The sequence below is a fragment of the Tamandua tetradactyla genome, chromosome 18 (genome assembly GCF_023851605.1).
Source record: "Tamandua tetradactyla isolate mTamTet1 chromosome 18, mTamTet1.pri, whole genome shotgun sequence".
Lineage (NCBI taxonomy): Eukaryota > Metazoa > Chordata > Mammalia > Pilosa > Myrmecophagidae > Tamandua > Tamandua tetradactyla.
The window spans coordinates 62,666,510-62,682,155 of NC_135344.1; positions in this window are offsets into that span (position 1 = coordinate 62,666,510).

A 15,646-nucleotide genomic window follows, 5' to 3' on the forward strand; every position below is an offset into this window, starting at 1 on the left:
CTTTTTAATAATAAAACCTTAGGGAAAATGGATATTATATTTATTAATAATATGGAAATTTCCTTCAATAAGATAATATATTATAAAGCAGGAGAATATGTTATATCAAATTTTACAAATATATTAAGAAACCCCGCCCCACCAAGAAATCTAAAGGAAATTTACTCAGTTGTTAATAGTGCTCTTTGGATAGCATCTTATGGATAATTTTATTTTTTTCCTTTTTGTAATTTTTAGTATTTTACAAATGTTTGATGAGCATGTTATCCATTTCAAATAAAAAAGCGAAGTTTTTCCAAAAAGTAAAAACTCATAGGAAATTACACTTTACAATCCTATAGTAAAATTAGCAGGAAATGTGAAACAGTGGGGCTCAAAGATTAGAGACAGAGGTGAAACAGAATTGTCCCTAAGACTGCCTCCTGATAAATATCACCTGAGTTGCTTATAAGACTACCCAGCCCCTCACCTTTTTTCCCAAAAGGGCTTCACTATTAAAATATGCCTATTTTCATCATTTCCTTGATGATCAAACAATCATTTCTAGTTGAATTCATTCTACATCCCTGCTAGGTCTTGTTGCCTAGAGCTGACTCATATCCACATACAGGTCCTCAACAGCAGCCACTGATTATTATCCACTTCGTGTGTTATCGGAGCCCCGCCCCCCCCCACTCATGTGGCGCTGATGATTTGGTTTTTGGGGGGTTTTGTAAGAATATTCCTGGTATTCTGGATCCCCACTGTTAAGATAAATAAATTCTCTGTACAGGCATGCCAGATAAGAGTTGGGCTTTGGAGCTAAGGTCAAGGGTAGGGTTGATCAGCAGTGGGGCTCACAAAACCCCCAGAGAATATGACACTTCAGTGCAGAATAAGCTTTTTTCTCATGTAAAAATGTTTTCAGGTGTTTGAAACAAATGTGACTGGCATCATTTTTTTTTCTATCTCTATTCTTTTAAAAAAACACCTTTCCAGCAGTTATCAGATGGCAACATGAACTCTGAGCCTTATTTAATAAAAAGGTAACTTTTCTTAGGCTTATTAAACTGAATCCAATAAATGGGCAAATTTAAACAAACAGAAAAGTTGTCTCTTTTGAGAAAATATTAAAGAATCAAAAGACTATAAAATTAATTCCAAAAATGTATTGAGCTTCCATTATGTACTTAAATACCATTTCAGTGGTTTAGTGTAATACAGATTTACCCATAATTGTAATTCAGTGTAAGCTAATTGAGGAAACAAATGAACATGTTCTCTAAGTTTGGAATATTTAAATATCATATAGTTCTTATCATTTCTAAGTGAAATTAGTACTAACAATAATTCTGTTTCATATAGATCTAAAAATATACATTTAATGTACAAAATGTAATCATGGCTTTTTTTTTAAGCCAAAAAAGACATTCTTAGATCCCAAATTGAGTTTTCAGAACACAATCTCACATGATACTTCATGAAAAAGGTATTCTGTAGTCAAATAAATTGGGCAGTGCTACATATATGCTCTACTCTCATCTTGAAAATTCACAATTCAAATAATCATATTAAAGGCTGCAAGAAAATCTATGATAAGACCCTAGTATAACGTCATTTAATCCAGTGCTTCTGAAACTTTCTATGACCATGAAGGCCTTTTGGATATTATCTATTAAAGTTTTGCAGAACTTCTTTGGTTGAAACCAATGCCCTCATTTAAAAAATATATATATTATGGTAACACACCTATATATAACATAAAATTTGACATTTTAACCATTTTAAGTGTACAATTTAGTGTAATATTGAATATTAGTTACAATATTGTGCACCTTCACCTTCATTTATTACCAGAACTTTTATCACCCCCAAACCAAAATTCTGTACTCATTAAGCAATAATTCCCCATTGTCCTTTTCCCCAGCCCCTAATAACCCCTAATCTTTCTGTCTCTATGAATTGTCTATTCTAGCTATTTCATATAAGTAGAATAATATAATATTTATCCTTTTGTATCTGGCTTATTTCAGTTAGCATAATGTTTTTAAGGTTTTTCCACATTATAGCATGCATCAGAACTTCATTTTTTACGGCTGAATAATGTTTCATTGGAATGCCCTCATTTTTATAGAAAGTGAGGCCCCAGAGATAAACTCATACACTTAAGGAAACAGTCCTTTATTTACTTAGGGAAACTCATAAGTAGGCAAGCTATACGGTATTTTCCCATTGAAACTTTGTATTGAATTATCAGTGGTCATAAGCCTAAACAACCTAGACTTTGGTGAAAAATACTGTACACTTCCAGTCTTTCCTGATTCTTAAATTTTTAAATTGGCTTACATAAACCAAGTAACTCAGCATCTATTATAAATTTAGGAAGGCAATGACCTAGCTGTGAAAATATCACCATAAAGAGTCATTTTGAAGTTCAGAAGTTTCCATGATCATGCAAAGTCTTCTCTGACAACTCCTGTTCACAGTGATTTCACTCTGATCAGTATGTAATCAAATTCTGTCTTCTATTGTTATTTACTTGCCACCTGTGTATACCTTCTCTCCCTAACCAAATTCAAGCTCCTGGAAAGTCATACTAATTCTTACTTTTCTCTTGAGTTATCTTAGACACATAATAGATTTTTGAGAAATATTTTTTACTAACAAAATGACCTATTGAATGGAAAGGGAGAAATAGCTTTATAGACTCGGAATGGACTCCAGCCTTCTGCCTTCTTTCTACCTTCATTGCAGACCCTCCCCAACCCCACCCCCCTCCACTCAGTTTGCATGGCTAGCAGTACCTTCCTTTCAGTCTTGCCTAGGTATCCCTGGTAAACTAAGCTGTCCTTGTTTGAGGGACACTGCTTGACCCTAGCAACATTCCAGTGATTCAGTGAGAAGCTCTCCAAATCAGCGGAAGTACATGTCATGCCCAGAATCAGTTTGAAGATCAAATGGGCCTTAGAAATAAAATGGAAGCCTCATTGTATTTCTACTTGTTCGGTCTCTGATTAATTAGGAACATTCACCAAAAACACAAAACAGCTGCTTTTTTGATACTCAAATTGTCTTCTTCAAGGATAAACTGACCCCAGAGTAGGGATAGTTCTAATGATTGTTTTTGCTTGTTTTATAACAGAACCCTAGAGAAGTTTAAGGGGAAGAAAGGAAACTCCCTATCCCTTTTTGCTGCTGCTGATACAGGCAGACTTGGCTAGAAAACTAGATCTGTATTGAAAAGGTTGAAAAAATCTGGTACTCTTAAGGTGGGATCTATCACTGTTCCTAAGAAGTACAATTTTTGTTACATATGTGTCTTTGATGGAAATAGACCAATATTGTCAGATTAATACATTGGTTTTCCTACAAACAAATCAGTGAGTGTTTATTGTACGGGTACATCTTCTCAGCCCTGCTTTTAGGCGCTGTGAGTTTATAGAAGATATATAAAGGTATGGTTTCTCTCTACAAGGGATTTACAATCTAATAAGGTGAGATAAGACTAACACTGAAAACAACTGTGAACAATACAAGGCAGTATATATTGTCCAGGGCTGTCTTGTGAGCCTTAGACTCTAACTGCAACAGAAATTCAGTGGGGTGAGGTGTGGAGGTAGGAGGGGGAGGATTGTCCACTGGGAGTTTCAGTAGTAAAAGAAGAATTAATGAAGAAAATGGGACTTGAGGTAATCATTAAAGGAAGGACTGGGGTTTGAGACAAAGAGAGGTAAGCTATCCACTCTGGTTTTAGGTAACATTATTTTGTCAATTCTTTGAGATTCTCCAATCCTTGATTCCTGTATGGCAGACTATATGTATAAATGAATATAATTTTAATCACTGGGCTATTATTTTTAAAAATACCTTTAACTATTATTTTAGTGGCCTATAAATAAATTTGTTCAGTTTTCCATTACCCAGTACGTAGGGTAAAGCAAAAAAATTGACTTATTAGTTTTAAAGTTATTAATTCCATGCATACAGCTTATTAACAAATAAAAGCAAAGTGTTTACTGATTGCCAGGCCCTGTGTTGGATGCTAGGGATAAAATGGTGTTTAAGTAGTCAAGGTGCCTGTCAAGTTTAAATGTTATAGAGGAGACAGATAAACAAAGAACAACATGATTACAGTTATAGTAGGTGTCATGAAAGAAAAATATGGAGAGCTATAAAGTCTTATATCATGAGGCCTAATTTAGATTGGGGAGGCAGTGACAAATTTCTTAAGAAATTGATCATTTAGGCTGAGACCTGAAGTATGTGGGAGTTAGAGATAGGAAGTGAGGGAGGCAGTATTCTAGGAACAGCGCAGAAGGCCAATGGTGGCTGGAAATTAAAGGGCTAAGGCTAGACAAATAGGTAGAGCTAGGTCATGCAGGATTCTGGAACTTATCTATTTTTTATAAATAAATTATAAATTATTGCAAGCCAAAATATTCAGCAGGAGTGGCATTTAATTTTTACTCTTTTATCAGAAACTGCTGTGAGAATTAAATTGTTCTTATTATAAAAACAATTTGAAAAGATGAACTTAATTCACGAATGCCTTGTGATTTCATTCCATGCTGCCTTCTACACAGTAGACATCTACAAGATGTACATGGATTTAAAATTGCAGGTAAAGTAGTTGCCTCTAAAGGTATAAATAGACTAAGAGAAATCAGTCCCACAGGAGGCAACATAGTGAAGTGGTAGGTACATGGGATTTTGGAAGCAGACTACCTAAGTTTGGATTCCAGTTCTACTACTTATTATTTCTCTGAAATTAGGCAAATGTGCCTCAATTCTTATTTTTTTTAAATATAACAACATACAAACATGAACATTCTTACCATATAATCATTCCATTCTTGGTTTATAATCAATAACTCACAATATTATCACATAGTTGTTTATTCATCGCCACTATCACTTCTCAGAACATTTGCATCAATCCAGAAAAAAGAAATAAAAAGAAAAAAGAAAAAAATTCATACATACCATACCCTCTCCCCCTCCCCATCACTGATCACCAGTATTTCAATCTACTGAATTTATTTTAACATTTGTTCCCCCATTATTTATTTATTTATTTATTTATTTATTTTTTTTTTTTTAAAGGAAAGACAGAGAGAAGGAAGGAAGGATAGAAGGAAGGAAGAGAGGAAGAAAGGGAAACATCTTTTAAACATTTTCTTGTTTTATTGTATTTTGTTTCTCCGTTTTCGTTACATGGGCTGGGGCCGGGAATCGAACCGAGGTCCTCCGGCATAGCAGGCAAGCACTTTGCCCGCTGAGCCACCGCGGCCCGCCCCCATTATTTATTTTTAATCCATATCTTTTACTCCATCCATTGATAAGGTAGATAAAAGGAGCATCAGACACAAGGTTTTCACAATCACACAGTCATATTGTGAAAGCTATATCATTATACAATCATCTTCAAGAAACATGGCTATAGGAACACAGCTCTACATTTTCAGGCAGTTCCCTCCAGCCTCTCCATTACATCTTGACTAACAAGGTGATATATATTTAATGCGTAAAATAACCTCGAGGATAACCTCTCAGCCATTGACACTTTATTTTGTTTCATTTCTCTTCCCTCTTTTGGTCTAGAAGTTTTTCCCAATCCCTTGATGCTGAGTCCCAGCTCATTCTAGGATTTTTTCTGTTCCACGTTGCCAGGAAGGTTTACATATCTGGGAATCATGTCCCATGTAGAGAGGGGGAGGGCAGTGAGTTTGCTTGTCATATTGGCTGAGAGAGAGAGGCCCCATCTGAGCAACAAAAGAGGTTCTCTGGGGGTGACTCTTGGGCCTAATTTTAAGTAGGCTTAGCCTATACTTTGTGGGGATAAGTTTCATATGAACAAACCCCAAGATTGAGGGCTAGGCCTATTGCTTTGTTGTCCCCATTGCTTTTGAGAATATCAGGAATTCTCCATATGGGGAAGCTGAATTTCCCCCCTTTCTTGCTATTCCCCCAAGGGGGTCTATTTCAATTTTTCCATCTTTAAAATGGGGATAGATTACACTAGAAGTACAGCAAAAAGAAAAAAATAGAAAAGTTGGACATCTTCAAATATAAAAACTTTGTGCATCAAAGGGCATGATCAAGAAAGTGAAAAGACAAACCACAAAATGGTAGAAAATATTTGCAAATTATATATCTAATAAGGGACTGGTATTTAGAATATATAAAGAAATCTTACAAGTCAATAATAAAAAGATAACCCAATTTTACAATGGGCAAACTGTACACTTCAAATGGGTAAATCGTGTATATGTGAACTATGTCTCAATAAAACTGTTTAAAAATGGGGATGGATTAAATAAATTACTATGTTTAAAGAATTGGAATAATTCCTAATCCATAGTGATACAAGTGCTTGTTACCCACTAGAAATAAGCCCTCCAAGAGAAGGGTATTTTATCCATTTTGTTCCCAAGTTCTTCACTGGCCCTCAAAAATATTTGTAAGTGAGTAAATGACCCAGAGAAAGTGAAATTTATTTTTATAAAGGTACTATATACTCAGAGCAGAAAAAAGTATATAATGTTGTTTAAAAAAAAGTATAAATCCAATCATTCTTTAATCCCTCTCTGTAGTTATAACCAGTGATCCTATGAGATTTTGCTTAGAGCAAAACTGGATTGCAAAGCTGTTCCAGTTTGAAAGGATTATGTATCCTAGAGAAGCCATGTTTTAATCCTGATCCATCTTGTGGAAGCAGCCATTTCTTTTCATCCCTATTCAGCACTGGAGGTTGGAAACTTGATTAGATTATCTCCATGGCGATGTGGCATGCCCAATTGTGGGTACTGACTTTTAATTAGAGGGAGATGCGACTCCACCCATTCCAGGTGGGTCTTGATTGGTTTACTGGAATCCTTTAAAAGAGGAAACATTTGGAAAAAGCTTGAGAGCCATGAGAATAACCAGAGCCTACGAGGCCAGAGACCTTTGGAGATGATGGAATACACCCCCCAGGAGCTTCATGAAACAAGAAGCCTGGCGGAGAAAACTAGCAGACATCACTGTGTTCACCATGTGCCTTTCCAGTTGAGACAGAAACCCTGAACTTCATCGGCCTTTCTTGTGTGAAGGTAACTTCTTGCTATTGCCTTAATGTGGACGTTTTTGCAGTCTTGCCTTAATTTGGACACTCGCATGGCCTTAGAACTGTAAACCTGCAACTTATTAAATTCCCCCTTATAAAAGCCATTCTGTTTCTGGTATATCGCATTCCAGTAGCTAGCAAGCTAGAACAAAAGCCTAGACACCCAGATTCCTATTTGCAATTGTCACAGCTACATCTGAACAGGTCAGCTTGTGCTTAGAGGCTTCCCATAATTTACATGTTAAGAGTTTTGGGAAAATATGGCCAGAACCAGGGTCAGATGTGTGTCCCCACTCTGTGCTGTAGTTTGCTCCTGAAATTTGACTAAACCAAAACTAAGGGCATAGTGGTAGGTAAAACTAAGGGCTCCATTAAGTGGAGCATGTTCACTATTGGAAATTTAATTCTGAATTCAAAATTTAGTTGTATGCATTTAGTTGAGGGAGAGTAGAACCTTTCAAACAAAGTCAATTTCTGGTGGGAAATGACAAATTGGACTCATTTTGTCATCAACCCAAATGAAAGATATGGGTTTTTGGATTGAAAAGACCCAATACTGAAACAGAAATAGGCCCACCCCAAAACAAATCTTTGTGAAATTTATTAAAATTAAGGATAAAGAGAGTATTCTACTAGCTATTAGATAGCAAAAAAGATCATATGAAAAAGATAAAGAATGAGACTAGCTTTAATAAAAAATAAAATATTATTTTATTATTAAAAAATAATAATAAATAAAAAAGAATCAGACTAGCTTTAAACTTCTCAACAGCAATACTGGAATCTAGAAGACAATGGAACAATGCCTTGAAAGTTCTGAAGGACAATTATTTCCAAGTAATAATTCCAGACCCAGCTAAACTATCAATTAAATGGGAAGGTCAAATAAAGACATTTGTGGTCATGCAAAGGACTCAGATATTTACTTTCCATACATTATTTCTCAGAAAACTACTGGAGGATTTGCTTCACTAAAACAAAGCAATAAATTTCAAGAAATGATGTGAGATACAAGAAACAAAGAATCCAATGCATTATAGAGACTAAGAGAATCTCTATAATGATGAAGAAACATCATAGGATAATGCCTATCTATCAGGAGTAGAGAGCAATTAGTCCATATTAGAACACTCGTAATAGTCAGAATTTTCTTAAAAAGATTAAATTGATGGAACACTTGATGCATCTGAATGTGTTAAGAGGAGTTTTCGACAGTTAGTAGACAGTTTGGGGTTGAGTTGGTGATAAATATATAGAAAATAGAACACAAGAAACAAGACTGATTAATCATTAAAAAGCTAAAAAGAATAAGCAATCATAGTTTCCTATAAAGCTCAGCTGTGAATAGTATTTGCATACTCATAATATATACACTGAATATGGATCTAAGCAAAATTACAATATAATTGTATTGAGAGGATGTGAGGATAGGAAGGATGAAAGAGTTGGGGGAACATGGAAAGAGTAAAGTTGAAAAAGAGCAAAATCTTGGTTTTCCATATTGGAGTTCCGTTAATAATGTTTAAAACTGAAAAACCACAAAATAGTAGTTTAAGTGTATTATTTTGATAAATACAGGTCAATACCAAAAGAATTAGATGCATAGAAGTGGTGGGGAGATAACCATTTTTAAAATAGACCTTATAGAACTATTTTCTCTTTCTATAATTTGTCAGAATTTATCTACATTTCTATAATTTGTCAGAATTATGTATGCAGGTATAATTCTAACAAAAGTAAAAGTAAAAAGTTTATTCTGATGCTGTGGAGGATAAAAAATGAACACAGTCTGCTCCCTCAAACTGCTTATTGCCAAGTTGGGGGAAGAAAGAAACCAGCTACCATGTATTTGAGACTGAATGTGACATGTGCTACAGGACATTAAAGCCACAAAGGAATGGAACCCCTGGGAAGACAGGTTACAGACTTTGGAGATGAAAAGTGTTTCATAAAGCTTTTATTGTAAAGGTTTTGTGTTAGACCTGCAAGGAAATGGGAAGTTTCAGCAGGTGGAGATCAATATGTTGGGTATTGCAGGTAAAGGGATTGTGTAAGAGCAAACAGGTGGAAAAACTGAGCCCTTATCCAGGGAGGAGAGCAAAGCTTTGAGTCGATGGATGTACAAGACTAGCAGAAGGTGGCAGGAAATGAGGCTGGGGAGCGGATTCAAAGACAAACCTTTGGATGATCTTAAATATCACATTAAAGCCTTTGGAAGGCAAAGGGCAAGTGTTCAATTTTTTGAGCAAGAGATTAGATTATCTGAGCCGTAATTTAGGAAGATTATCTGGCAGGAATACATGAGTTGGATTGAAAGGGTGAAGAAAGGCAAGGAAATAAGAAGGAAATTTATTCAATAACTGAGGACATAACAAGTATCAGGGTCTGACCTTAGAAAGGATTTGTAGAAACTGAAATGCGGAGATGGATAGGAGATTCTTCAGAGACAATGGCACCTGCTTTAAAATTTTTTTTTTATCAATTTGCTTTTGCTTTTCTTCTGCTGGAAACTCTTGATAGGGGACTATGGCTTTAATGGGCTGTTATAGGAAGACTGGGAGCCAAGTACACCGCATTGATTTTTAGCTTATAAATAAAAAAGCCAACTAGTTAATAAACCTTAGAACATCTTAATTCTGGCACAGATGCTTGGTGTGCTCATATTTTCTGATGTATTTCTTTTAGTCGGATTTAAAATGTGTATTTGCTGTACTATTGAGTAAGGATTTAAAAGAAACCTTGATTATGCTTCACTTTTCATCATCTCGCTATTACTTGTAAGGCAAAATTATTTGAAAAAAATTAAGGAATAATAGTAAAAAAACATTTATTATGTTCAGTTACTACAGCGACTCCATAGCTTGTCACACTGACTTCGGTCTCTCTCATATTCCCAATCTACCCTTCATTCACCACACTGCCAGATAAATATACCTACCTGATATTTCATCACCTACTCAAATTTGTGTAGTGAAAGGTAGAGGAATGAAGGAATGTTGGAGCGTTGTATTTGCTATTAAAGTTAAGTTGTATCATGACTTCCGGAGAAGATGGCGGCTTAGTAAGACGCGCAGGTCTTAGTTCCTCCTCCAGAAAACCAACTAAAGAAAGAGAAACAATACTAAACAGCTCCCGGAGTCACGACAGAGACCAAAAAGACAGCGTACCCTATTCTGGAACGGCTGAACGGGCAGGGAGAATCCACTGCGGTGAGATACCCGAGGGGCGCACGTTTTCCTGGCCGGGGCAGCTGGCGACTGGGGTCCCCTCCACACACGTGGCTCCCTGGTCTGACTGGGAACGTTGAATAGCGGGGCCCTCCCATCACGCTTGGCATCTCGGGCCAGCTGGGCAATTTGGACCGGCACTCCCCCAAGCCGCGGCGGCCAGCGACCCCCGCCTCCACGCGCGGTTTTCCGGGCCGACTGCCCCGCAGACAGACGACCGCCACGAGCGCCACCTACTGGGCAGGAAAAGAAAAACAGAGCCCAGAGATTCCACAGAAAAACCTTTCAACCAGCTGGGTCCCACACCCAGGGAAATCTGATCAAATGCCCAGACACCAGCAGAAAATAATGGATGACGCTCGGAAAATTGAAGATATGGCCCAGTCAAAGGAACAAACCAATAGTTCAAATGAGATACAGGAGCTGAGACAACTAATGCTGAATATACGAACAGAAATGGGAAAACTCTTCAAAAACCAAATCAATAAATTGAGGGAGGACATGAAGAAGACATGGGCTGAACAAAAAGAAGAAATAGAAAATCTGAAAAAACAAATCACAGAACTTGTGGGAGTGAAGGACAAAGAAGAAAAAATGGAAAAAACAATGGATACCTACAATGGTAGATCTAAAGAGACAGAAGCTACAATTAGTGAACTGGAGGATGGAACATCTGAATTCCAAAAAGAAACAGAAACTATAGGGAAAAGAATGGAAAAACTTGGGCAGGGAATCAGGGAACTGAAGGACAATATGAAGCACACAAATATACGTGTTGTGGGTGTCCCAGAAGGAGAAGAGAAGGGAAAAGGAGGAGAAAAACTAATGGAAGAAATTATCACTGAAAATTTCCCAACTCTTATGAAAGACCTAAAATTACAGATCCAAGAAGTGCAGCGCACCCCAAAGAGAATAGACCCAAATAGGCGTTCTCCAAGACATTTACTAGTTAGAATGTCAGAGGTCAAAGAGAAAGAGAGGATCTTGAAAGCAGCAAGAGAAAAACAATCTGTCACATACAAGGGAAACCCAATAAGACTATGTGTAGATTTCTCAGCAGAAACCATGGAAGCTAGAAGACAGTGGGATGATATATTTAAATTACTAAAAGAGAAAAACTGCCAACCAAGACTCCTATATCCAGCAAAATTGAACTTCAAAAATGAAGGAGAAATTAAAACATTTATAGACAAAAAGTCACTGAGAGAATTTGTGACCAAGAGACCAGCTCTGCAAGAAATACTAAAGGGAGCACTAGAGTCAGATACGAAAAGACAGAAGAGAGAGGTATGGAGTAAAGTGTAGAAAGAAGGAAAATCAGATATGATATATATAATACAAAAGCCAAAATGGTAGAGGAAAATATTATCCGAACAGTAATAACACTAAAAGTTAATGGACTGAATTTCCCAATCAAAAGACATAGAATGGCAGAATGTATTACGACCCAGCAATACCACTGCTAGGTATCTACTCAAAGGACTTAAGGGCAAAGACACAGACGGACATTTGCACACCAGTGTTTATAGCAGCATTATCTACAATTGCAAAGAGATGGAAACAGCCAAAATGTCCATCAACAGACGAGTGGCTAAACAAACTGTGGCGTATACCTACGATGGAATATTATGCAGCTTTAAGACAGACTAAACTTATGAAGCATGTAACAACATGGATGGACCTAGAGAACATTATGCTGAGTGAGTCTAGCCCAAAACTAAAGAACAAATACTGTATGGTCCCACTGATGTGAACCGACATTCGAGAATCAGCTTGGAATATATCATTGGTAACAGAGACCAGCAGGAGTTAGAAACAGGGTAAGATAATGGGTAATTGGAGCTGAAGGGATACAGACTGTGCAACAGGACTAGATACAAAAACTCAAAAATGGACAGCACAATAATACCTAAGTGTAATGTAACTATGTTGGAACACTGAATGAAGCTGCACCTGAAATATGGTTTTTTGTTTGTTTGTGTGTTTGTATCTTTTGTTTTTATTTTTTTCTTTTTCCTTTTTATATATGTATTTTTTATTAGTATTATTATTTTAATTCTCTTCTCTGTATTAACATTCTATATCTTTTTCTGCTGTTTTGCTAGTTCTTTTCCTAAATCGATGCAAATGTACTAAGAAATGATGATCATACATCTATGTGAAGATACTAAGAATTACTGAGTGCATGTGTAGAATGGAATAATTTCTAAATGTTGTGTTAATTTCTTTTCTTTTTTGATTAATTAAAAAAAATTTTAAAAAAAGTTAAGTTGTATCAAAGTGAAAGAGATTGTTAAAGATTTAGGGTGTTAAATTTAGCTTCATGGTACGTACAAAGAGAACATCTGAGAATATACAAATTCACAGAGACAAAGTAGAGTACAGATTACCAGAGAGCAGAGGGGTTGGGGAGTTGTTTCATAATGGGTGTGAGATCTCTGTTTAGGGTAAAAAGAAAGTTCCAGTAAAGGATGGTGGTGAGGATACCTCAGTATTGTGAGTGTAACTTATCCCACTGAATGGTTTTCTTGTGAATGGTTAGGATGGGAAGGTTTTCATATATATGTTTCTACAATTAAAAAAGAAGAAGGAGGAGGAGGAGATGGAGGTGGAGGAGATGAAGAAAGAGAAACTAAAGAGACAATGACAATTAGATGCAATACATGTCCTGGATGGGAATCTAACAATGGAGGGGAAAAGGCTTAAGAGGACATTATTGGGACATATGAAAAATTTGAATATACCCTGTAAAATTTATTTCAATGTAAAATTTCTTAAACTTGATCACTATACTTATGGTGCTTACTTAAGTGAATATCCCTTTTCTACAGAATATACATGGAAGTATTATATATTCAAGGAACTTGATGTATACAACCTGCTCTTAAATGTTCAGAAAATAGGCAGACATAACTAGGTAGATGATAGATAGATACATAGATAGATAGGTTCATAGATAGATTGATGCATAGATAGGTGAATAGATAGATAGAATGTGGCAATCTGCCAAAATTGGTGGATCTGAGTATCTGGAGGGGATGTTGGGGATATGTTGGAGTCCCCTGTATGGGGTTTGTATTATTTTTGCAACTGTCTTGTAAGTTTGAAATTATTTCAAAATAAAGTTGTTTTTTTTTAAGTATGGTGTTTCAAGAAGAAAAAAAAAAGCGTAGTGGTTCTAAATGTCTGCCCTGAACAAACCAAAATTTCTGCTTGACACTCAAGGACTCTAAGAGCTGGTCCCATTCACCTGTGCACCTGTACCTTCAGTGGCCTCCAATACTACATCTCCAAGCCAGTCTGTCTTCATTATCCCCTACTCTCATCATATACATTCTAACCTTAGTGGTTTACTTTCAGGCTTTTTCTATTTGGAATTCGCTCCCTTAACCTTTACCCTATTAATATTATAGCCTCTTCCACGTTTTTTTGGAGAAAACTGATTTCTGCATTTGCTAAAGTTATATGCATATATATTCCACACCAATTTGGCATTCAATTATCTGCTTTATCTGTATATGTGTTGGCTGTGTCTCCTTTCTAAGGAGCCCCTCGTTTCCTTGAGAACAGGTTTACTCTATCAAGTGCTTCTCCTGATTCCCTCCTCCTTTCAACAAATAAGGAATTATTTTACCTAATGTAAATAGTGCAAAGGTAGAGCAGATTTAGAAGCATATTTGAAACTAGCCGCTCTAACAACATTATCATGAATCAATCTCCATCTCTTGGCTCTGCATTTCTCTGAAAGAATTATCCCAGGCAAATTCTTCCCATAGTATTAGCAAAGATAGCCAGTAGTATTAGAAGCTTACAACTGAAACAGCTTAGTAAACTCAACAGAAGAGGGGTGCACAGGTGGTTCAGTGGTTAGAATGCCCGCCTTCCATGCGGGAGACCCAGGCTCAATTCCCGGACCATGTGCTACCCCCCCCCCCCCCAAAAAAAACAACACTCAACAGAAGGAATGCTTATTTTACTTTATAGTTCTAGAAAAAGCACCAAGGATGACTCTTATTGGCCTGGATAGAATCAACTATTCAACCTTGAACCAATCACAGAGACTCTGATTAATTAGATCTGAGTCACATTATCCTTCCTCGAGATAGGAATGGAGGGGTCTGTCCCACACAGACAGAGAATTTTACAGGGATGGTTCTCCAAAGGAATATTCAGACCTTGTTACCTGACGAAGGAAGAAATGATTCTGGGCAGTCAAGACCCACAGATGTCTACTATATATGTCCCATCTCCCATGTCATTTAGAACATTATAGCATGTCTTTAAAATATCCAGATAAGATATACTTTCTTGAGCTGTTAAATTATACGTATGCATGTATGTATGCATGCATTTTTAAAGCTCTATGGTAAAAATGTGTGTGGGCAAAATATGTCATCTTGAAATTGAAGAGCCATCTATTTATTCTTCTTATGTAAAGGTTGGAAGTCATGTCAAGCATAGCTTGCAGTAAAATAATATTGCCAAGTTAATCCTCCTCGGTCATCACTTAAGGTAGATTTGAGATGGACTGATGAATGCAGTGTGAAGCATCTTAGCTGAATTGAGCATTTATTCTGGTTCCCTGTGCTGTTAGAATGGACACTGATGAAACTTGAAGAATATAGACATTTACATTGTAGAGAGGTCAAGACAGTTAACAAATTTAGTGATAATTCATAACGGCTATCATTATAGTTATAAAAAGTAACAATAATTTAGTTTTTAGTATTTATTTACCATTAGCAAAACACTGTTTTATTTCTGTCCTCCTCAGATGTTGTCAGAATCCCTGTCCCCACCCTCACCTCAGGATATTAGAGCCAAGCTGGGCAGTAGCTTTGTGGCCGTCACCTCGAAAATGGCAGGACACCAGTGGTGGGGGAGGACCTGGTGGTTATGAGGGGGAAAATGGATGTAGTTGTTTGAATGAGTCATTAGCAGGTCAGAAGTCAATTTGTTGAGAACTGCCTTATTAACTAAAGAGGATGTAGGAAGAAATTTAAAAAGAAAAGAAAGAGACTGTAGAATCAAATGTTCAACATGGGGGGCGGGGTGCAAGGGTTCAGTTATAGAATTCTCACCTGCCAAGTGGGAGACCCGGATTTGATTCCCGGCCCATGTACTTTCCAAACAAACAAGCAAACAAAAGAAAGAAAAAACAAACAAAAATTTAACAAATGGTGCTGCAATAATGGGATACTCATATGGAAAAACAATGAAATGTGATCCCCACCCCCACCCCTGCCGCCATACAGCATACAAAGAAAAAAAATTTTTTAAACCTTTAAAAGTTCAATTTGGATGGATTTATTACTTATCTCCAGAGAAAAATACA